This window comes from Monodon monoceros, unplaced genomic scaffold (assembly GCF_005190385.1).
Source record: "Monodon monoceros isolate NGI ecotype Baffin Bay Population unplaced genomic scaffold, NGI_Narwhal_1 Super_Scaffold_12, whole genome shotgun sequence".
In the NCBI taxonomy this organism is placed as follows: Eukaryota; Metazoa; Chordata; class Mammalia; order Artiodactyla; family Monodontidae; genus Monodon; species Monodon monoceros.
In genome coordinates this window covers 33590489-33614235 of record NW_021703768.1, presented here as the reverse complement: position 1 = coordinate 33614235, position 23747 = coordinate 33590489, and the positions used below count along the sequence as shown (strand labels likewise).

Below are 23747 nucleotides of genomic sequence, written 5' to 3'. Positions count from 1 at the left end.
CAATTTCCCAGTGATCTTCTGGTTCTGTTTTTTTTAACCTGAATAAAACGACTTGCTCATAAATTACTTAGGTACTTGCAGTATATGCCTCTGTAGGTATTTTTGACTATAAAATAATTTCAGCTTTTAAGAGGGCTAGAGATTTCCCTGGTGCAGTAATTAAGAATCCGCCTGCCAATGCAGGGGACACAGGTTCCAGCCCTGGTCCAGGAAGATCCCACATGCTGCAGAGCAACTAGGCCTGTGCACCACAACTGCTGAGCCTGTGCTCTAGAGCCCATGAGCCACAACTACTGAGCCCACATGCCACAACTACTGAGCCCACATGCCACAACTACTGAAGCCCGTGCATCTAGAGCCCGTGCTCCACAACAAGAGAAGCCACCACAATGAGAAGCCCGCCCACTGCAACAAAGAGTAGCTCCCGTTCACCGCAACTAGAGAAAGCCTGCGCGCAGCAATAAGACCCAACACAGCCAAAAATAAATAAATTAATTAATTAAAAAAAAGAGGCCTAGGTTATTTTAGCTACCTGAGATTATTCTGTTGATCCTAATAAAATACTTATGTCTATACCAGCCTAGTGTTGTTTCAGTAACAGGATGATATTACAAAACCTGACAGATCATTTTTAACCCTGTCACCCCATTATATGCCTTGCATTAAAAACAATAGTAACAACTTCTTAGGCTGATAAAGTACAGTTTAGCCAGAGCTTAATTTTCTGATCTCTTCTCTTACTATTGAGCTACTCGACAAGTGAAATGAACTCATGGCTTTTCCCATTAAAATCAAGATTTTAATCATGGTTTGAGATAAGAGTGATTCAGAACTTGCCTTGCTGATGGTACTCTTGCAGTTATCTTTTTTCATGACCTCTTGACACTTTCCTCAAGGCCTCTATCAGATCACATTTCAATTATGATGTCTCTGTGGTCATCTCCTCTGCCATCTGTACCCCCATCACCCTCTAAATTATCCTTTGGAGAGGCTGTACATTATTGGTTCAGACAGACCTAAGTTCAAACCCTAACTCGGCCTATTACTAATTTCATGACTGAACAGATTGCATGTCATTTTTGAGCCTTATTTTTAAAAAATCTGTAAAATGTAGGTAACATTTTCTTTTAATGTGAATTTTAAATATAATTGAAACTGCACACCTGGTCTCAGATTGGCACCTCAGATGGGATTTGAACCCAGCCAAAACTCAGATTAGGACTTGAGCCCATGGACTGGGACTCGAACCCCCTGACTTGTAATTAAAATCATTCACCTGGTGTCAGGACCTACTATTTTCCAGTGGCATCTTCTGCCACCCCAGTAGAGACTAACAAAAATATCTTCAGATATAAAGCCAAAGGGCTCCTGGAGGGCAAAATCTCCCAGACTGAGAACCTCTTACTTTAGGATAACTTTGCTGCAATGAAAACTACACATACCTTTTGCTTTTCAGCTGGGTTTGTGATTGAAAAACAGAATACAGACAACTAAAGTTGATTGCTGCTCATTAATCATTAAAGATAATAGATGCCATGTATTTTGGGGAAGACCACAGTATCCCAATATAGCATTTTTACTAATGTTTACTGTATACAGATGAGCCTTTGTAAAAACAAACTTACAGTTCAAGAATTTTCATTCCCAAACTGATTCCTGCTCTGACTTCACGTGAGTGGTCGTGAACTCAAACATGAGCAAAAGTAAAGGGTTTTGATAGATCTCTAGCCAGAATTTTTAATAACTTTAGTGTCCTCATCAAAATATGTTCTGCCTTCTTTTTGAAGCATTTGCTTGACTCTTCTGGATTTCATTGTACTTTCTCTTACCATCATTACCATCTAAACCTTGGGCATCAATTACATATTGCCTTATATTATTTTCTGATAGTACAAGAATATTAGCATTGGCTACCCAGTGAGATTACAAGCTCTCTGCAGGCAACATACTTCTCTTTTATCTCTCATGACATCAAATATAGTGTCACATTCATTAAAAAAGAGCGTAGTCTTTGGAGTTAAACAGATGTGGACTCTACTTAAGGTTCTATCACCCGAAGGCTGGATAAACTTACACAACTACTCAATGTCTCCATGTAGGGTAACCTCTACATGCTGCGTGTTTGAAATGTACAACTGATTTCCATACATTCAAAGCAACCCTCTGATTAGAATTTAACTTTCTATCTAATATTCCAGTTTGCCTGGAAGGAAAGAATATACTGGTCATGCTAACCTGGTTGTCTGGATCCATGATTGCTATAGTACTTATTGTGGATTAATACTTAAGTAACCTAATTTTGTTCATTCATCTCTTGTGAGCCTAGTTCATCTAAGACAGTGTTTAAGCAATGAACCTCTCCCATTATACTGACAAAGTCAGAGCTCTGAACCATGAAGCCAAGGACTTAGCATATGGGAAATGACAGAACAAATACCACATTACGAGGCTACTTAGAGGCCCTTCCTGGAAACCACCAATCTCCCTTCGGAGTCTCTTCAAATTTCAAGTCAGTTGGAAAACTGGATCTTGAGGGATTACAACGGTGAATGTGATAGAGAATCTACCCTATAGGCGTTCACCTTCAAGTAGTTTTTAGGTTTATACCTGACAAATTTATTCTGTGTTTTAATACTCGGAAGTGATTTAAAGTGATGCAATAAATGCTTATAGGTTTACTGATTAAAATAACTTGAGAGAATTGAAGTAGCATTACGTATGCAGAATGATTTCGTATAACTCGATTTCAAAGCTTTGGATTTAGATAAATAAGTCAAAAATTTCTCTGTATGACATTCTTAGCTTTATGGTGTGTGTTACCTAGAGAGCAGACATGGGAGGATTTTGTGAGCTGCCATATGAAAACCTATGGCTCTGTATTTCAGAAGTATCTAATATATATTAATAAATCTGAAAATAACCAACTGTCTATCTGTAGTATATTAATAAAAATATATTTTAGGAAGGAAGGGACATTAGCGGAATTACATATTGATAGTGGAAATCCTTATTTAACTCTTGGTCCTCTTTGCTATCTTAGTAAAAGTTTTACCTTATTTTGGAGCCACAATTTAACCAAACTTTTAGTTCAGTAGTTAACTTTTTCTATCCTCTTCATTGCCGTGTTGGAGTAATGGCTATTGTGGTATTTCCAGCAATAGCACAGCATATTTTTAGAAGGAATAACACCAATAAGAACAATTTATTGAGCACTGACTGTGTGTCAGGTCCTATTCTAAACTCTCTTATATCATCTCATTGGATTTTCAAAACAACTGTATAAGGTAGACATTGTCTGGCTGTGCAAATGAAGAATATTAAGAAACTTGCGTGACACATAGTAAGCGGTAGCACCCTAAAAGAGAGTCTTGATATTCAAGTTCATCATGCCATCTTTCACCAACCCTAGCTCATTCGACTTCTAGGTCATAAGAAAATGTACTGATGCAGTAACTTACTAGCTATACCATGTAGGAGGTAATGCAGCTTAAAAAGGACATTTCTGACCTTTGCCTAAGCCTGCTTTTGTAATAAATTCTTTGTCTTCTTTTCCCATCCACCTAATACTATCTTTACTTTAGAAGAAGACAATTGAAATGATGTGGTCTGAGGTGACTTCCAAGCCAGGGTTTCCAGACTCCATTCCCGTGTTCTCCAGGGGTTGCATGGAAGTGGCTCAGTGTTGTGGTGAGAAAGGGAGGTGAGGGGGGAAAGTCAGCTCATCAGTTCACTGCTCCCCACAATCCCCTTAGACAGCTTCATTTCTCTTTGCTTTCAGTCTTCTGTATATTTCATTGGGGGGGGCAGGGAAGAGGAGTACCGGTTACCTATCTTTTAAAAAAAGTTTTAAAATCACTCATCTGGTTGACTTCTGTGTTTAACAGAGGAAACTGAGGCCTGGGGAGTTTAAGAAATTGGCCCTTAATCTCACATCTTATCAGAGAAAAAGCCCAGGTCTCCAAACTCCCAGTCCACCCTGCTCTCTGCCACCCCATAATTGCTGCCCTACAGAAATCCAGTGCAAATGTGTTATATTTGGCTCATCAGAGCCTGGGCTGACACTCTGCAGGCCATTTTGGGCTTGCTGCAGATGCTCCTAATGCCCATCTTTACTGCAACAGCAGAGGCTCATGGAATTTGTTCTTAGTCCCAGCCTCTGCTTGCAAGTACCTGACACATGCTCTGTCCTGCATTCTTTGAAGGCCTCCTTGAGTTTCAGCACTGTACCTACATGTTGTTTAGGGTAAGAGTAGCTCAGATATTTTATGCAGACAATTGAACTTGGAAGCACAACTAGGCAACCTGTTTCATTCAACAGATTTTTTTTTTTTTTTGGTAGTACGCGGGCCTCTCACTGTTGTGGCCTCTCCCGCTGCGGAGCACAGGCTCCGGACACACAGGCTCAGCGGCCATGGCTCACGGGCCCAGCTGCTCCGCGGCTTGTGGGATCTTCCCAGACCCGGGCACAAACTTGTGTCCCCTGCATCGGCAGGCGGACTCTCAACCGCTGCGCCACCAGGGAAGCCCCAACAGATATTTTTGATGGCTTCCATGTGCCAAAATCTTTTTGAACACTGAGGATACACTAGTAAACAAAACAGATTAAAATCCCTGATGTCATGGAACTTACAGACAATAAGGATCAGAGGGATAAATTGAGCCGAGAAGAAGGAACAGGAACTATTGGGAAGGTGCATTGCTGTTTTACGTAGGGTGATCAGGACATCAAGAATACAGTGTTTGGGTCAGGACCTCAGGGAGGTAAGGAAGCAAGGCATACAGATATTTGGGAGGAAAGTGGCCCAGGGGAAAACAACAGCAAGTGCGGTAGCACTGGGAAGTAGTAGAGTGTTCCAAATGTCTGAGCAGCAACCAAGAAACCAATGTGCATGGAGTAAAGTGAGCAGAGTGAGTGAGGAGGACCGCAGGAGATGATGGCAGAGAGGTGAGGAGGTAAGGGTGGGAGCCATGGTGTCAGATCCCAATTTGTAAAGACTTTGACTTTTGTCTGCTTGCTTATTATGAAAAGTTCTCATGCTTAGTCATAACAGATTTATTTGTCTCTGGCGAGGGTAATGGAATAACATAGCTTAGCTTTTATTGGAGACGTATCCACAGATGAATTACTGATCTTATGATAAAAATCTAGGAGATGCTATGATTTCTTAACTTCTATGTATATACAGCAAATTGTGTTTTTTAAAGTCTAAAGATGTAGAGATATAAAATTAATGCCAAACCTACCAGCTAGTTTTGTCAAACAATCCTTATTATGTTACCTATATTAATAAAAAGATATAAGTATAATATTTCCTATTTCATGTTATAAAATGCCTTCTCTTGTTATGAGTTTTGTTTGTCTCTAAATCATTGGGCTCTTTCTCAAAATCCTACATCCGTGTTCACTTTCCTTCTTGGCCTTCTTCATTGATCTTTGCAATTTCCAACAAATTATAAAAGAATGGACATCTACCCATAGAACTAGATTCTTCATGGCACAGATAGTACATAATTCAGCACCAACATATTTCCTTCTTTTTATAGTTTGGAGAAGAGCATGCATCTGGGGTTTGAACTGTGTACTTTCTAACTTCATTGCATTAGCTAACACAATTTTAGTTTTTGGTTAAAGGGAGATCATGCTGAGAAAACATTTACAGGGAAAGGGAAGTTACAGGGAACAAGAAGTTGCAGGGAAAGATTTACAGGGAAAGGGAAAGATATATTCATGTTACTACCTGATGGATAACGATATTTTTCTCTCCAATAAGGAAATGGATATTTTCAAGTTAGGAATGGTGGTTTTCAGGATTGCTATTATTTAGAGAGAAGACTTCTATATATGTATGAGAGAACTTCTTGAGTTTTAATTTTGTCTTGATTTCACTATTGTTACAAATGACTTTATGATTCATGCTTACAGATTAAAAGATCAACTAGTTCCAGAGGGTGACTCATTCTATAAACAAAATTGGTTTATATGTCTCAAGTAGCCAGCTAGGGTCAAAAGCCACTGTCTCATTTTGTGACAGTCTTGTTGGGTGTCCAAGAAGACAACAGAACTGAATATTAATTCTGTGTCCTATGGAGTCTGATTCTTAATTTAACTTGCATTCTGAGTACTTTTATGACTTCAGTTCTTCCAACAGGCTGGCAATGGACACTAAGAATAATAATATCCTTAGCCTGAATAGGTTCTCTCTGAGCTTATCTAATTATCTTCCAGTGACTGTCAGTTTTCACCACTATCATCTTGGAAGAGTGACTAGATTTCTGTTCGTTTAGCTCATAACAAGAGCAAGAGCTTAGACTGACTCAGTGCTTATTATGCACCAGGTGCTTTATACCCATAATTTCTTTAATAAAGGAGATTTAATAATCTCACTTTATGGAAAAGAAATAAAAGTTTAGATATCTTAGCAACTTGCTCAAAGTCACAAATCCATCAAATGGATGGGCCAGGATTTGAACCCAGTTCTGTTTGATTTCAAAGCCCAAGCTTTGGTACAAGATTACTGTGTACAGGGTAGATGCTTAGTAAAGGAAAATTTTCTCAAGATGCTGATTAAATTGTTCAATTCATTGTTAGAGCTGAACAATGAAGATACATTTTGTCAGTTTGTTTAATACCAACAAAACAAAAAGTGTCTCAATTGTGTATCTGTTGATTTGAAATAGAACATGGCAGATGAACAAAAGAATTTTTCCCCTACATTTGTAATCATGAATAAAAGGAAAGTGAAGTTTTTATTCAGTCTGGTCAAAGATAAGAGGCTCTTGTTATGAGTTAAGGGTACTTCTATTTTTCTTTTCTCAATTAACCGTAACTTCTCATATTCTCTGGTTAGAAAGAAAGTTATACTATATTTTGAAGGACTAAAATGGGAAATTAATGAGACTCACAGCTTTGTTTGAGATGACTAATGGAATATTCTGTACTTGAACCTGTATTTGGTTTCCAAGTAAAGGTAGATGGCATGGCACTGAAATTTCATGATACAATTTGTTCTTTTCCATCCTGTTTCTCTAGGGCACTCACTTTTAGAGTTGACTTTCTATAGCTAAGGGTATATAAAGATAATTATTTCCAACAATCAAAGGAATAGCTACTGTTCCTTTACCCAAGTCCTACCTCTGGAACCACAAAGGACTAGGCCTCATTTCCCAGAGATTCTAATTCATTAAGTGTGTAATTTAGAAAATCTCTACTCGTGACTTGGTTAAGTGTCAAGAACCAGTGTCTAAGAAAATCAGTTCCAGATTTTTTATACATGCCTCTGTAAAATCCTAAGTACATTTAAAAAATTCCATAAAAGTTTGTGTTTTTTTCTTCCCATTATTCTCAAACCCTGTGTGTTCACCATGGACAAGTCTCCATACTGCCTTCCCGGGGTTGAACAGGATGGGGATAAATTATAAACAGTCTTTATATCCAGAATTTCTCAGCTCTTAGCAGCATTTCAGGAACACTTGAGTCCTAGAGAATCCCTCTTTATCCATATATCAGATATAGAGGAAGTATTTTCAAACGTGAGCCCCCGGACTTTGTGTGTGTGTGTGTGTGTGTGTGTATGTGTGTGTGTGTGTGGGTTTACTAGGGCTGGGGTATTCTCTCTTAGTTCTGGAAGCCAGAAGTCTGAACTCAGGGTGTTATCAGAGCTGTACCCTCTACAGAGTCTCTGGGAAAGAACCCAGTCCTGCTTCTTCTAGCTTCTAGTAGGTGCTCAGCATTTCCTGGTTTGTGGTTGTATCACTCCAACCCCTCGTTCATCTCAGTTGCCTCTCCTTTGTTTGTATTTAACTTTACTCTGTGCCTCTCTTATAAGGATAATTGTGCTGGCATTTAGAACCCACCTGGGTAATCCAGGATAAATTCCTTATCTCAAGATCTTTAATTTAATCACATTGTCTACCATATAAGGTAATATTCACTCTCTTGTCACATACTATTCATGGGTTTCAGGGATCAGGAAGTGGATATATCTTTAAGAAGCCATTTTTCTTTTCAGCCTACCACAGTCACTCTTAAGATCAGATGTCCTACCCAGAGAGTTTGACTGACTATATTTCTCTTCAAATTTCTGTGTATGTCAAATTAACCATATTGCATAAAAAGTAAAAACCTGGATTGGTCCTAGGATGTTAATTAATAATGGAAAAAATAAAGTAAGTTGGGTTTCTTTACATTTTCACTGAATTCACTGTATTTTGTCACCTATATTGCATATAATTGTATAAATACATCATTCATTCATTTTAAAAACATCTATAGAGCACCAGCTGTGCTCTATAGATGTGATGCTTGACCCTGGAACGCAAAAATTAAAAAAGGTATAGTTCCTTCAATTGAGCAGCTAGCAATCTAGACAAGAAGATATTTGTATCATCATTTCATTCAATTTCTAAGTGCTGTTATACTCCTATAGCCAGGCTATGGATTCACTCTTTTAATCTGCCAATCTTCTAGTTTGATATTGTTTATTCTGATTTTAGAGAGAAGACAACCAAAAGAAAACATTAGTTTAAGACTATACACATGGTAGGAGATAAAGCTTAGATTTAAACTATTGCAGTCTGATTCCAGAGCTCAACTACCTAGCACTGCATATACTACATTGATTATTTGATAGAACACTCTATAATGGAGTTTCTAAAAATGAGTATACTCCTTTTCTAACTGCTGTTCAATTATTTTCTTCTAGGTATACTCAAACTTTTCTATGTGGCTTTGTCTCTTCTGATGCTTGCCTCTTGGGTGTTAGGGTTTGTGAAAGTTCTCCTGTGACTTGAGTTATATGGGTTCGTCCTCCTCCAGGAACTAAGACAAACAAGAGTTTGGAGGCATGACATCCTACTAGAAACACCTCTCTGCATCTCCCTTTAACTTAGATGTGAAAATTGATGATTAGAGGTGGTGAGAAATTGTTCTTTTGTAAAATAGCTTACAAATTCACCAATGATAGGGAAACTCCTGCACATTTGGTAATGGATTTCCATATAGCTTGTTCTGCAGCTTTTGTGAGAACATATAAGAGTGGTCTTATTTGGCATCTAAGGAGCTGACTAATCAATTCTCATTTTTACAATCTTGATCCATCTGCCTAACCAATAGCTACATTTTCTTTAAATAACTGATACCATGAGAGGTCTTTTCTTCTGCAGGAATAACCCTTATATCGCTTTCTAATCACCAAAAAAACCTGACACAGTAATAGGTATTCAGTAACATTCAATAAATTCATGTCAAATTGTACCAATTCTTTATCTAGTAGTTTTAGCAAGTATCAGATGATGAAAGAAAAGATGGTGGATTTGGTACAAATAAATTTCCCAATATACCTCCAAATGGACCTATAATGTCTCTAAGGGATACATTGTTAAGTAACCAAAAAAATGGTTCAATGGCGTTAGCAGTGACTTTTAACTGTCACTATGGTTTTTCTCAAGCCTGGGCAAAGTATGCATTTTAGGAGGGACACTATTAGTGGTGGCCCCCCATTCCTAACTCATTCCAGCCTCTAGTGACAGCTTGCACATTGGAAGCATCAACTTGAATGATGCTGTGGTGGTGACTTTTTGATTTCTCAGCTGGTTCTGCCCAGTGTTGTTATGTTCAGGGTAACAATAGTTTGTGGATCTCCTAATAAAGATGTCAAAGAACTAACAGGTGTGCAAGGTGGTTAATCATCAAGGAACATGGAGTGTCACTTTTACTTCACAAACTTTAATTGTAATTGGAAGAAGTAAATAATTCAGTTACTATTCCCTTATTCAAATTATGTTGTCAGATTTTCAGTCTCTGCTTCTCCCAAAGAGCTTTCAACATGCTGTTTAATGTGGTCTGAAAGAGAGGGCTGGCTGGAATACTAATTTCCTACATTTGTGGAAACAGCTCTCTTTGGACCTAGATATGGAAATGAAATTGTGATCTGGTGCCATTAGTATATATTACTGTGATACAAGTGACTCTTCCACAAGTGACACTACTAAGTTCTCACTGAATATTTTTCTAGAACAACGTCTTCCCTCTTTCAAGAATAAAGTGATTCTGGATATTGAAACTTCTACTATGGAAAATCCTGTTCCCCTATGTTAACAAGGAGACTTCCTCTCCAACCTCATGAAGAGCCGTACTGGGTAAAATTCTTATCTTCCTCTTCACCCACATCACTCAATCAGGAATAGAAAACTTTTCTTCCCTTTGTTATTATCTCCAGCTTCCTTTGTATCTTCACTGTTGTGTCTTCCTCTCCTTATCCTTTCCTCTCTCTCTCTCTCTCTCACACACACACACACATACCAGCTTGCTCTCAAGCAGAATCAGCTGTTTTTCTCTATTTCCAATTATCAAATACAAAACTACAGTGGCATATTTAGATGTCTGACCCATCTAAATCCTTCTGTTTGGAAGATCTATGGCTGTCTCAGGCTTCTATGACTGCAGCTGGGGAGTTAGTTGTATTTAGGGGGGGGAATAGAACTCCTACTGTATTTTCCACTCTAGCTATACAAGAAAACATGGTTCCTGCTACAGCTTTAGACAGTTGATACCTAAACAATCCTCACTTAGACCCTTGCATGTGTCCTTTAGTAGTTGGAACTCAAAGGGGATAAGTAGTGAAAAATTAGGCTTCTCTAACCTCTGACCTGTAGGAAGCAATATACTTGGAAGTGGCTGCCTAGAGAATGATTTGGGAGCCGTGTATTAATCTGCTCTCAGAGGGTTTAGATATGGTTTATAAGCAAAAACCAATCAATCAAAAGGATGTCCTTGAGTATGTCATCCACACACCTGTTCTTGGTTAAGCACTTCTTTCTCAACATAACGCTTCACAGACTTGAAGAGAGCTTTCCTGTTGGTTACTTTAATGTGAAAATACGCCGTCTCCTATTAATCAAAATTTATGCTGCCTTCTATTACAGCGACAACTGTGGCCATATTGGGTTAACAGCCAAGTTGTTAACATAAGTCTAAAATCCCCGCATCTCTCTTTTTCACTATTTCTTTCTCTGTGCATCTCTGTGTTAGCCTTTGAAATGTAAATAGGAAAATTTCTTTCTCCAGAGTGGTTAGCTTGTTAAACCATAGCCAATTTAATTATCCTCTACTGATCAGATGTCTCTACCTACATTTAGGTGTGGCTATCAATTGTCAGTTATTTTAACAATCTTACCTAGTTTACTCTGACGTTACCGCCATATCTTTTCAAGAGTAAAAACGTAACTTGAAGCTATAAATCCAAACATATCAGTAGGTTGTTAGTTTGGTTTATTTGATACAAAGCCTCTCATTTCATGGTTAAATTCTGTTGCACACAAATCTCTTCTGAACAAATTTGGATGAGAAGCCAGTGACTATGGCTTGTGGTCATCCAATGGTGGGGATGGAAATATGTGGTGGTCATATTTTGGAGAGAGTTTGTTTGCCAAGTGGAAATGGACATGATTATCCTGTGTTATTTGTATCTACAGGGTCTTTCATCCATATTACTTCTCCATAATGTGGCTTTAAATTATCTGCTAGGAATTGATTGGGACGTTTGATATTCTTTCTCTTTCAGAATCTTTGTTTTCTATTTATCCATGCTCCCCCCCCTTTTTTTTTACAATAATAGTAGCGATCATAGCAGTATGTATTGTTATAGGCACCTCTGGTATATTGTTCTTCAAAATTCTTGCTTCTCTTCCCCTGGGATTATACTTTAGAGCTCATTTCTGCAGGAGGATTTTGCTTTTCTGTCCTTTTCAGTTTATTCTGGCACAGGCTCTGGACAGTGAATTGTGAGTTGTAATAATGTGGGATATTTCTGACCAGAAGTTTTCCAAATCAGCTTGTAGTTATCAATCTCTTTTCTCCCTACAAATCCCAGATAGAGGCTACCCTCAGTCTGCGAGAACAAGAGAGAAAACTGTTGTAAGTCACTGACATCTTTCAGGTTGTTTGTTATTATGGAAAAATGTAGACTAAATTGACTAATAAAACCCGTTGACTTAACAGTTACAACTCTGGGAATTTATTCTCAGCAATAACTTAACAAGTGAGAAAACATACAGGATTAGAGACGCTCATCACATTGTTCCAAAAATTTCGGAAAATTAGAACCAAAACTTAACAGTGATTTCATTAAATGACAACACATCTATACAATGGAAAACTATGCAGTCATCAAAATTGTTATGGTATATATTTACATATATATGCTTTTATATAATTATGTATACATATCTATATCTTTATCTGTTTAAAAGTATCATGCAAGGATATCCAAAATATATTGGTAAGTAAAAAGTGGTACAGTACGAATGATTCTATTTTAGCAAAATGATATATTCATCAAAAGAATATACACTGAGTACCAAAAAATATTTATGGGAGTAGAATCATTATAATAAACATTGAAGACAGACCAAAAAGAGAAGTCATAAAATTGTGAGGAGAAGTCTTACGGGCGAGAGTAGAATAAGAGAAATGCTGTGCTAACAGCTTTACCTTTTGAATAACGTAGAGAAGGCACAGAAGGACCATGCTGTTAGCTGTCAATGCTCTCTCTTCCTCTCCGACTCACTGCCTTTGTAAATGCAAGCCACGGATGCAATTTGGTTGGAATGCATCTGTGAACATGAGCCTAACGATCAATAAATTGAATGTTGAAGCTGAAATCAGCTCCAGGGTAATGTATGATTTAAATCAGAGTATATCAAAATAAATACCCATAAAGGCTTTACTATCTGCAAAACAGCAAAATTCTCTGTCTTGTTTCCTCTTTATTGTTTACTGTTTACTATTTATTCTTTACTTATTTGTTGTATTTACAGGTTCTAAAATTAGAATCACTAAAGTTACTCAAAACACTTGTTGGATGAAGTACTGATCTGACTTTTTCTAAAGCTTATATCTCTTGCTTTATACTTGCCAAAATCTTCTCAAGCATGTACTTCTGAATTCTGTGACTTAATTTTTGATCACATATACCATGACATGGAACAATATGGTTGGTTGAATATAGCGCTTGCTCCCATGACTTTTGCCTATCTTCAGCCTGTTAGCCTTCAGATGCTTCCTTCTTTGGCTTTCTGTATCACAGGAAAGCTGACCCCTATAGGCTGCAATTCCCTGGCTCCCATAACAGCTAGTTTCTCGCTGGGACTGGCCAAGAGGAGGCACCCACAGATATTTGAGGGTGAACAAATGAAAAACCCAGATGTTCCTTTCCTCCTATTTTGCCTGTGCAGTATTTTGCTATACAGCTCTGTGACTCCAGCATCTTTTGATCAAGGTCACTGGGTTCCAGATTCCATGGAGTGACTCTGGCTCTAGGATTCAAATAACATTATCTTCTCGAGTTGAACCTCCAGCCTAGGAATCTTTGGTGGCTTCGGACTTCCATTACCTGTGTAACCAATCTCCTGCATTAAATACCCTTGGTTATGAGTAAAGTCAGCTTCTGTTTCTCTGTTTGTAATCTGACATAAAAAGTTAGTTATTTATTGTTTAGTTTGAAATATGATTTGCTGTAATCATGTGTAATAAGGGAAAATGAGATTTCATTTATAGTAATTTTTAAAACATTTCAAAGATGTTATCTGCAATAAATATCAAATAAATAAATAAATATCAAATATCAAAATTCTGTATAGCAGAGTCTAATGAGAAGACTGATTAATATATTTATATTAGGTATGGCCTGGTATATTTTAAATTCTTTGCAGAACTGGCATATAATTATGAGCATATTTCTATATATGAGTTTTTATATATGTGTCTTGTTTATAGAATAAAGTCCAAAGAATACTTAGGACCTTCCAGAAAAGAAAACGAGTTATAGCCAAATAAGGTCCTGTTTTCTGTTGTTTTTCTTAAGTCAAGTAGGAATCTACTGAAGGACCTGGAAAACAATAAAGAGTCAGTACAGTGCTACTTAAAATGTTCAAACTAACCTTGAGATGCAGCACAGACATTCCCCTGTCTAGTTGCAGCATTCTTCTGGGTGTAATACAATGCAGGACAACCACGTTGAGTCATGAAGAGCCTCTTTTCTAACTGCCTTATAGTAAAATAGAAGAGAATGGGCAATTCCTTTCCAGCTGAGGATATATTTCCCACCTTCTCCTTAATCCTCCTCAAATTCTACCTGATTTGAAGAGTAATGCAACCATCCTAAGACCTTACATTTGCTGAGTTCAATCTGACTTAAATTCATATATTCTGATATCTTATCCTACTGACCTCTCTTTTCCTCATTTCTTTTGTAATTTCATCCTTCTTTTCTTTACTTTTTGAACTCAAAACAATGTAGTTTCCTAAAGTTGTATCCTAGGTCTTCTTCACTTGTCACTCCACACTTTCTTTTCTTAGGCAATCTAGGATAGCCACACCCTTAGTCATCTCTCCACTGACAACTCAAGTGTATGTATTTTAACCCTGACTTCTGAGCACTGGCCCATACATTCAACCAATAACATTTACATTACTATACTTTCTAGGTATTTCAAAATGAACATGTCTCAAATAGTATTCGTTATATTCACCTACTCTAAGTGGGTTTTCATTCATTATTTCTTGTCTCAGCGAGTGGTAGCAAATTCTACAAGCTTTACAGGTCAGAAACCTCAGTGTTTTCTTCTCCATCACCTTCATACCTAAATCATTATTATGTCTTATTGATATTATACAGACACTTCTTAAATATTTTATCAATTCACTTACTTCCTTCTCTACTGCCGTCACACATCATCTTTCCCTAACAACCTGCTACAGGTCTTCCTCTACTTGTTCTTGCCCTTTTTGTTCCAATTTTCTCATAAAAGCCAAACATCTTTTTCTTTCAACTTTTTATTTTGAAGTGATTATAGATTCATAGGCGCTTATAGAGAAATGTACAGAGAAGTCCTGTGCATCCTTCCTTCAGCCTCCCTCAATGCTAACTCCTTACACAACTAGAGTATAATATCAAAAACAAGAAGTTGACATTGATATAGTCCATAGAATTAATTCAGACTTCACCAGTTATTCACGCAGTTGTGTGTGTGTGTGTGTGTGTGTGTGTGTGTGTAGTTCTACGCAATTTTATCACATGTGTAAGCTTTGTGTAACCACCACCACGGTCAAAATACTAGACTGTACCATCACAAGACTCCCTCATGTTACCCCTTTATAACCATACCCGTCCCCTCCCCTGTATTGAATCCCTAGCAACCACTCATGTGTTCTTCACAGAATACTGCTGGTGCTTCGATCTTGGATTTTTAGCCTCCAGCACTGTAAGAAAAAAATATCTGTTGTTTAAGCCACCCCAACTTAGTCCCTGCTGGTGCCACCTACAGGTCTAGAAGGCCCTCCCCTTGTCCACCTGGTGTCACTCGACCAGCTTTTGCGTTGGGATAGGAGAGTGGAAGCCACTGCGTCTGGCCCTCCTATGATCCTGAGTGAATGGCAGGGAGACACAGGCAGCCGCTGACGCTGCCCCTGCAATGGACAGGACTGCCACTGGAAGCTGGGTGGGGCAGTGAGGACTGGGGTGGTTGGGCCTTCTTGCTATTGATGCTGCCAGTGGATTGAACCACTGCCAGGTCCAGATTGTAGAATGAGGATTACGACTGTCCACTGTGTCTGTCATGCTTTCCTTCTCCAGTCCTCGGCCGGAAAGGACAAGCTTTTCTTTTGGGTTGTTTTTGTTTTGCCTATGCCTGTGGGTGGTTCTGGGCTTTAGACCTCTCCTGTGCCCAGTCTAGGAGCATACAGGAGATAAAAGGAAAATCTAGGAAATTTCACCACGTAGTCAGTCCTCATGTCCTCAAGTTCTGTTCTCAGCAGTCTGCCTTCTTTCTTCCTTCCCAGCCAGTGCCGTTGACACTCTTCTCAGCTTACTTTCGGAGTTCTTTCTTCATTGTCTAATGGACAATTTCCTGGGTATTTTGTTGTATTTATAGAGGAGCACAGAATAAAGAATTCTATACCATCTTGCTGTAGAACAGGAGCCAAAATAATCTTTTAAGAAAGTAAATGTGTTTGGATTGCTTTACCCTTTATCAGCATCATTAAAAATCATCAGTAGGCTTTCTGAATTCCAGTCACATGGTCTTCTTTCAAATTTATACATACACCATATTCCATTTCTCCTCAGATACTTTTCTACTGCTCTTCTTTCAGCCCAGGACCATTTTTTTTTTTCTCCCTTCACAATCTCCCATCTTCTATTCTCTAGAACCCCTTGCCTATCCATGAATTCCTATTTATCTTTTAGAACTCAGCTCAAATATTTAGTCAAGGAAGTCCTCTCTAACTCCCCATACCAGATCAGACCCTATACACTGTTGTACTCCCTCTGTTCTCCTTGATGTTCAGCCGTCGCATTTATAATTAAGCTAATGGTTGTGTAGTTAATTGTTTAATACTAAACAATCTCTATCCATTGCTAGAATGCAAGCTTCTTAAGGTCTGGGTCGATCTTGTTCATCACTGATCTCCCCACCTCCCTCCCGGTACTCACCAAGTATCTGACTACATAAAAAGTTTTCATTACCTAAATTTTAAAAATTCAGTATGTGTCTGGGATTTTCCATTTTCAGAAAGCTTTGCAGTCATTAAGTAGATAAATATCTAAACAGTCCTGAAAGTTTAAGGAATTAAAAGTCACACAGTAGTTAGGAAACAGTTGTCCTCTTCTCAAAGCTCAGTTTGAGAAAATTCCTCCCACCTACACGGGGGAGTTTATAGTAAAGACACCTTTTTTTCTTTTCATGACAGGTCAGTAATTTAGTTCTAAAGTGTAGCTTTCCCTAATTTCTTCCACAATTATTTACTCCAGTCACCCAGGCATGGGGCAGGATCCTGGTGAGACAATGGTGAACAAGACAGACCAGTTTTTCTTTGATGAAACTTGCAGTTGGAAAACACAGAGATGGTCTTCAGGGAGAAGCTATGAAGACCCACAGCTATTGTGTTTCTTACTTGAGAATTGGTGTCAGTTTCTAATATTTCTAATTTTTACTCAACTAAAAGAAACAGAGAAAAATTATTTCTCGAACAATGAACCACAGAATTAAGAAAAAAATCATCATTTTGGAAGAAAAATGTTGAGCAGTCCATAGGCCAGTAATTTTCCCTAAATCTGTAGGGGATTTGGTGCATTCTGTTTGGATTACTTACTAATACAGGAAGAGGATCTCAAGTAACAATCTGTTGCACAATGTTATTCTGGAAATCTTGTGTTAAAAGTAATGCCACCACCAATGTAAAGTTGCTTTTATTTCCTCAGCAGAGTTTATAAACTGAATTTTTGTTCCAGTAAATACACAGCAACAGTAGTAAGTAGAGAGGAAACGACAGTTCCCTAGCATTTCCTAACATTAAATAAAACAAAACTCCAAATCCTCAAAGATTGTTGCCATCTTTCCTTCAGTAATAAATACATTAAACTCAGTTCACTTGTTTGCTAGCATTCCAGTAAGAAGAATAAATTCTAACATTATAGTTTTTGGTCTTGACATCTGAAAGTGTGGTTGAAAAAGATGCTGGTGATCACTATGTTTTCTGAGGTTAATATTTTAGACGTAGCCTTTCTATCTTTGTTGGAATTGCTATGTTAACTATGGTGGATATTTTGTATTGGTTGGTTAAAAGAGAAAATGACCCCACTTTAGACCATTATAACAAACTTCTGCATCTGCCATAATCTTAATCAGTCAACTGATACATGAATAATTTGATCATCTTTTTACCATTGAATTGATAGATTGTGTAAACTTATAGATGAAATGAAATCAGTTAATAGTGTCAAAAACTGTATTTAAAACCTAACTTATTGGGCTTAAGGTTGATATTTAATTAAATCTTCTTCCCTATCCTAAGTTTGGAACTGGAGTTGAAAAAATGGAGGTCAAAGTAGCAGCTAAGCTGTGTGACTTAAATGTATGACCATGAGCAGAATTTCTCTTATCTTGTTTAAATCTAAACCTTACGATGATCTACTCAAGCATTGTTGTTTAAAAATAGGTGCACGGATTCTTTGACATTTCTCCCTTCAAAAAGTGGAATCTACTTCCTCTCCCCTTGAGTGTAGATAGATTCAGTGACTTGCTTCTAAAAAGGAAAATATGGCAGACATGATGACTGTGACTTTTGACACTCAGTCAATAAAAGGCACCCTTATTCCCTCCTTGTTCTTTCTTTTAGACCATTCACTTTGAGGAAAGACAGCTGCTGCCATGTCATGAGGACACTCAGCCAATCCATGGCAAGATCCACATGGTAAGGAACTGGACTTCCTGCCCACAGCTATGTGAGGGAGCCTCTTGGAAGCAAACACTGAGAAATCTGGCTCCTGTCTAAAAGCCCGTGAGTAATTTTCAGACCTGATCACAGGTAATTTCCAAGGCTTTGCCTGGCAGACCTGATGAGAGAAAGCTGTCCTCTCCAGGCCAGATCTGTGTACAGCCAATGCATTATGGTCTCTGAAGGGAGTTGCAGCCAAGGACTCAGGCCCCCTGGCCAGTCACGTCCTTCATATATTTGCATTCTTGGTTTCGGTGGGCACCTGCATTCAAGCTTCCTTTATCTGAGGCCTTAGGCAGAGGTCAACTCCAGGTGCCTCTCCTGAGGTCTCCTTATTACGGGGAGGAGGAGGAAATCTTGAATTCACTTGGGAGGGTGTTAGGAAGGCTACTGTAAGGAACTAATAATTGAGCTCAGATCTAAATGATACTTAGGACTAACTAGATGAAATAGGAAACTTGTGAATAGGTAAGAGGTGTCTCACCCTAAGGAGTAACATGCGTTTACCCAGAATTCCAGCCTTACAGCTACGAAGCTTCGTAAGGTAAGTAGAGAGAAAAAGCAAGATGAGCCAAAAATATCTCCAGAATGCTGACCCTATAGGCAGTGACCCTGGTGTGCCTACTTTTTGGAAGCAGGGGGTGCACAATGCAGAGAGGGGAAAAGGCTGAATTGTATATGTTCAAGCTCTTTTCTCAATTTCACCCTTAGGAGAGTCATACCTCTTCCCCAGAGAGGGCAGTTAAGGGAAAACCACTCCACAAATGGACCAAAATAGGGTCTTAGTGAAGTTGTATTTTCCACATTTTGTTACAATGATCAACATTCTGGGAAATTTTACAGGTTATAAAATCAGTAACTGTTACTATGATATTTTGGACACCCAAAATATCATAAAATAGGTGCACAGATTCTTTGACTGTGATTTATGATTCTTAGCAGGGCAAAAAAAAGTGAAGCTTTCGATGAGTAAGGTTATAGACATGGTCTTTTGTCAGGAATAAAATCTTAAATTTGTTGCTGTAAGTAGTCAACTTCTCTTCTACTTAATGCCAATTTATCTGTGGGCAATTCACTATTTTCTCCATTGAGATACTAAAAGACCAGTAATTAACCTGAAGGAAAAGAGAAAAGTGTGAACTCCATAAAAGTACCTTTATCAAGTTCTTTGCATTCTTTGGTCTTCATCTGTCACAATAGCACACTGAGCTAATTATTCATTATATCCAGTTAACAAATGTATATTCGGGGACTTCTCTGTTTTGGGATCTGTGTTAGATATGGTGGACACAATACTGAGCAAAACAAAAAGGCATTATTTCTGAAGTTAAAAAGTTTATAGTCGAGTAAGGAAAGCAGACGTCAATGAAATAATTCCAAAAAGTCAATGTAAAATTGCATTGGTAATAAGTGCTAAGAACAGATGCATGGTACTGTGGAGGCCATGAAGAAGGGATGTGACTTAGGTGGGAAGCAGAAAAGACTCCTTTCGTTGGAAGTAATATTCAAACAGAAATCTGAAAGACAAGTAGTAATAGCTAAAATCAGAAGGGTAGAGATAGGTAAGAGGTTTTCCGGCCTGAGAAAATAGCTCAGGTGCATGGCACCTTGCAGCAGGCAGTGTGGTTAAACATCAGGGGTAGATAAGGCCTATTATGTCTACACCCAGTTAAGAACTGGCTTTTTCAAGCATCATATTTTCCTGGACAGAACAACGAGTGGATACTAGTGGTGGGAATTTATTTGCCTAGAGTATTCAATTAGGATATTGAAAAAAATGAACCTTAAAATTCCAGTGGCTTAACATGATAGAATTTTCTTTCTCATTCCTGGAACAGTCTATTGAGGATGTTACTGCTTGGTGGTGGCCTTCCACGTAGTGTTTCAGAGACTCGGTGTCCTTCCATCTTGCGGCTCCACCATTCACTAGCCTCCAAAAGGTGGAGGGAGACAGAGTGAAGAGGGCACAACCACTTCTTTTAAAAATCCAGGCTCTGAAGTAACACACATCATTTTGCTCATATTTTATTGTTGTGAACTGGTCATGTGACTGTACCTTTATGCAAGGGGGTGCCGGGGAATATACTTACTGCCTGGGGAGATGTCTCTGAGAAACACCTACCATATTCTAGAAAGTGGAACATAAATTTTTTCATGAACGGCTAGCATCTTTGCCATACTTATGTAATGACTGCAAACTACTGATTGGTTATGTCATTATACCCCCGACCTTGAATTTCATAACTCTCTGGGCAATTCTGTGAAACTTTCAAAACAACATATTGATTTTTCAATGTGAAAAATAAACACATATGCTATTTGGCATTTTGGAATGAGGCATACAGATCTTTATGATCATAGATATTTTTATGATACATTTATGAGGAAAAATCACTCCCTAGCAGAAGGAGAGAAATTAGTTAGAATTGTTTATCTTGTTTAGAAACATGGTCTTTAATAATTTTTCTCAAGCCTTGAGCAACTAACTATATGGATGGATCCTAAATCGAATGCAAGTGAGCACAGAGGACATTTCTGAATAAGCAGTTGCAATTTCCTTTCTAACTGTAAACCTCTTCAGTTATAACAGGAAACTAAACAGAATTTGCATGTGTGAAAGGTTCAGTTTGAGGTATTTTATTTTTATCATTCTTAAAAACTCATTGGTTCATCTGACCTTTTTTTACGGTAAAATTTATAATGTGAAAGTTTTTTATGGTCAAAATTTATAATGGGAAATACCACAAAAGTGTATGTGTGTTTGGTCCGCCCAAAAGGAGCTTTAGAGATCAGATAAGTAGGTGAGAAGACTACTAAAGCAGAGAAATTACTGCACATACTGCCACCCTAGCTCTGGCATATGTGGCTTTAGCCCCAGAAACATTGAGAGCAGGAGCAATATCTGACTCATCTACTCAAGGCTGAAAAACTAACCGGAATTATTACTTTAGCCTAAGAGCGATAAAACACCAGGTGCTGAGATCCTGACCTGAGGTACATAAATTAAAAAACAATGGTAAAATATTATATCTGTGTAGTGCTTTGTGATTTCCAAAGAACCATCTGGGGTTGATGTTTATCACCGCTGCAACACAGCAATAAAGATAGTCAGACAGTTATAAAGTTGAGCACTTCAGAGAAGTTATGTGTGCACAAATCTTTTGGTTAAATTGCCCCAGGAGTTGAGTGTTCCTAGTATTTATAAACTTCCACTTGACTTTGAGTTTATGTCACTCCTTGTTCTCCTGTTGATGGATTGCACTTTAAGTACAACCCTAATATACTAATACTCATGAATAACATTTTTGACTGGGTGAGCTAAGCTATTATATAATTGGACTTTTTACCGCCAGGCATTGAAGTAATCTAGGATCCTTACGTAGTCTTGGCTTCTAGGTTTTTTCCTGACCCTTAGAGTTTTATGTCCTTGGCCAAATTTCTTATCTCTTTGAGTCTGTTTCTTTATCTGTAAAATGGAGATAAGGATACTTGTTCTTATCAGTGTCATGAAACGCACATGGGTAATTTATAAAGATTGTGACAATTTTTATAAATTTAAATGTTCTACAAATATAAATTATTTGACTTCCTCTTCCTTGTTGGTTTTTATAATCCAACCTAATCCAAAAATAAATGGATCTCAACCATGGGCTTGAGCCTAAATGAATTTGGTTCTTGGGATAACAAACTTGTTTAATGATTTCTTAACCTTGACTTAAGTTGACCAACTACCCTAATTTGTCCAGGATTTTCTGAATTTTAGCAATGAAAGTCCAATGTCCTGGTAAACCCCTCAGTTCTGGGAAAACCAGGATGGCTGGTGACTCTACCTTGACTTTCTGATTCTAAGAATCCTTCTCAGAAATAGTTTTTAATCCTCTCTTATTAATATGAGATCGTTCTTTGGAAAGAATATCCCTTCCATATGAGTCCGTTTGTTTTTCAGAATATGGATTATATCAGACTTTCAACCAAATCACATGGCTAAATAGTACGTAATACAGTTCACATGCCTACATAATGACATAGAACTTTTATACAGAGATATGTGATCAGTTAATTGTGATAACCTCCACTCCAGCACTTATTATATTTAATTGAACTATTTAACCATCTATTTCCCTCATCAGATCTTATCAGGAATCCAGTCGTGCTCATCTTTGATTCTGTAGCATCTAGCATGCTGACTGGCATACTGGAGACACCTAGGAAGTATATAATAAACTGAAATATGGAGCTTAAACTTGCACAGTTCAACCCTTATGAGAGTCGGATTTTTGATGATCTATAAAGTGTACATAATAAAAGCTTCATAGAGTTTAGTAATACTTAAATTAAAAAAACATGAAAAATGTTACTTTTGTAAACTATAGAGTATAGTAAAATTTAAGTTTGAGAAAGAATTGATATTAATATTTAATAACTTTAACCTTACAATTTGTCTTTCGGTCTGTCATGACTCCTGGATTCTTGATTTGATCTTTGAATATGAAATTTGTGCTTCTATCCAAGAGTTTATGTCATTTATCCTATCCTATCCTAAATGACCACAGGACAATGTGAAACAGACTCTCCTTGACATGGATATAGCCACTTATAAATTAATATCATCATATCTAAATATAATAAGAAAAGTAGTTGCGTTTAAGTTCAGTCTAGTTTATTTCCTGAAAGACTTTGCTCAAAGGTCATCTGTGTGTGTTTTGTTTTGTTTTTGGCTGCACCGCGAAGCTTGTGGGATCTTAGTTCCCCGACCAGGGAATTAAACTTGGGCCCTCGGCAGTGAGAGCACGGAGTCCTAAACACTGGACCACCAGAGAGTTCCCTAAGGTCATCTATATTAATGCTGTGCAATAGTTGGTAAGCCAATGAAACCTCAATAAATTATGTACTTATTGCAAAAGGAATTAGGTCTTTATTGCAACATGATTTACAGTTGTCTCTTCGACTTATTCCTGATTAGAAAGTGTTCTTCAAATGCTGTCACATCCAGGGCTTAATTTTGGTGGCCCATCACAGGTACTCTATTCCTATGGAAATTCCCACTGAATTAATCCTTGGTTCTGAAAATCCATCAAGAATTCAGAGCAGCTTGATCAATATGGAAGATAGTCTTTGCCTCTGGATTTGGATTAATTAATTAATTAATTTGCAGATTGCATTTTATTTATTTATTTATTTTCACATCTTCATTGGAGTATAATTGCTTTACAGTCGTGTGTTAGTTTCTGCTGTATAACAAAGTGAATCAGCTATAGGTATACATGTATCCCCATATCCCCTCTCTCTTGCGTCTCCCTCCCACCCTCCCTATCCCACCCCTCTAGGTGGACACAAAGCACCGAGCTGATCTCCCTGTGCTATGCGGCTGCTTCCCACTAGCTATCTATTTTACATTTGGTAGTGTATACATGTCAATGCTACTCTCTCATTTCGTAGCAGCTTACCCTTCCCACTCCCGGTGTCCTCAAGT

At 37.9% G+C, this 23747-nt stretch overlaps 1 long non-coding RNA gene across 1 annotated transcript in view; it reads left to right on the top strand.

Moving 5' to 3' along the window:
* Positions 1 to 23123, top strand: part of LOC114893216 — a 56659-nt gene extending 33536 nt beyond the window's left edge. Inside the window, exons 2-3 of the long non-coding RNA XR_003792851.1 lie at positions 18176 to 18250; positions 23006 to 23123. This is a non-coding gene — a long non-coding RNA (uncharacterized LOC114893216). The remainder of the gene's footprint in view (positions 1 to 18175; positions 18251 to 23005) is intronic.
* Positions 23124 to 23747: the final 624 nt, after the last annotated feature.